General features: G+C 39.0%; 1 protein-coding gene across 1 annotated transcript in view; it reads left to right on the forward strand.

Annotated features, from left to right (window-relative positions):
• The window catches only part of METTL1 (methyltransferase like 1), a 4,872-nt gene that overhangs the window by 2,795 nt on the left and 951 nt on the right, over positions 1–1,126 (forward strand). The gene's annotated exons all lie outside the window — the stretch shown is intronic.

A 1,126-nucleotide genomic window follows, 5' to 3' on the forward strand; every position in this document is an offset into this window, starting at 1 on the left:
ACCTTAGACCACTTTGCTTTGGATAAATTCCTTCCATCTTTCATAGCCCACCTTTATGTCAGCTTTCACCACGTTCAGTCTCTGAATCCTCTGCATTTATTAATATTAGCAACCTCCATTCAGTATTCCCCCAAGACTGCCTTTCCCCATCGCTTTACATTCTACTCACCTCTTACTCTTGCTTCTCTCTCCCTCTCATAACCTTTCTTTAGAGCCCGTTAAAACTTTCCTTTTCTCAGTAGGCTGGTCTCCCCAACACTTGATAGTAATTGTACTGTCAAGGTGAATCTTTATTTACTGAAGCAATACTCCCCTCTCACTGGTGGCATTTGGGGTCTTGTGATGAAGAGACAAGAACTGGATTCTGAAATCACTCCTAAATCTGGTAGGTATAAGGCATATTTCATTTAGCCATATTTGGATTTTGTTCTAATGGCTGTGTTTTTTTTCCCATCTGCGATCACATTCACAATTCTGAGGGAGAAGTTGGAGTTCAGCAAAGAGAAGTACAAGTAGTAAATGAAAGCTTTGCTGAGCAGAAACTATCCTTTAGCAATAATTATATCTATTATTGCAATAATTATCTTCTCTATAGGATTTTCAGTTTCCTCTTCTAGAAGCTTCTGATTTTCTTTTTACCCTTTTCATTTTATGAGCAATTATCTATAAATGCAACTGAAGTGCCAACGATCTGAACTGTTACTAAAACTGAAAACTATGCAGTCTGAGGAATAAATGTTAAAATTGATAATACCTTTTATGCACAGTCTCTGTGGGTTTTGTTCTTGTGTTAGAGGCACAATTTCTGTAAAGAAGGAAAACAAGCTACTGTGTTTGTATTCATTATAAGCCACCATACTAAGCACTCTCTTTGTAAGTTGGAATCCAATAGCACTAAAAGAAACCTTCCCTGTGTCTGCAACTCTGCCCCACACTGGCTGGGGTTGTAGTCAGAAGTGTCATCACAAATGTTTACTTCCATAAGGTGTAAACTGTGAAGCTGCCTTACCTTGAATACATTAATGACTGTGCCTGTTGGAGAAGTTTGAACTGTGGTGCTGGAGAAGACTCTTGAGAGTCCCTTGGACTGCAAGGAGATCCAACCAGTCCATCCTAAAGGAAATCA

Source organism: Bison bison, unplaced genomic scaffold (assembly GCF_000754665.1).
Source record: "Bison bison bison isolate TAMUID 2011002044 unplaced genomic scaffold, Bison_UMD1.0 scf7180017864359, whole genome shotgun sequence".
Classification (NCBI taxonomy): domain Eukaryota; kingdom Metazoa; phylum Chordata; class Mammalia; order Artiodactyla; family Bovidae; genus Bison; species Bison bison.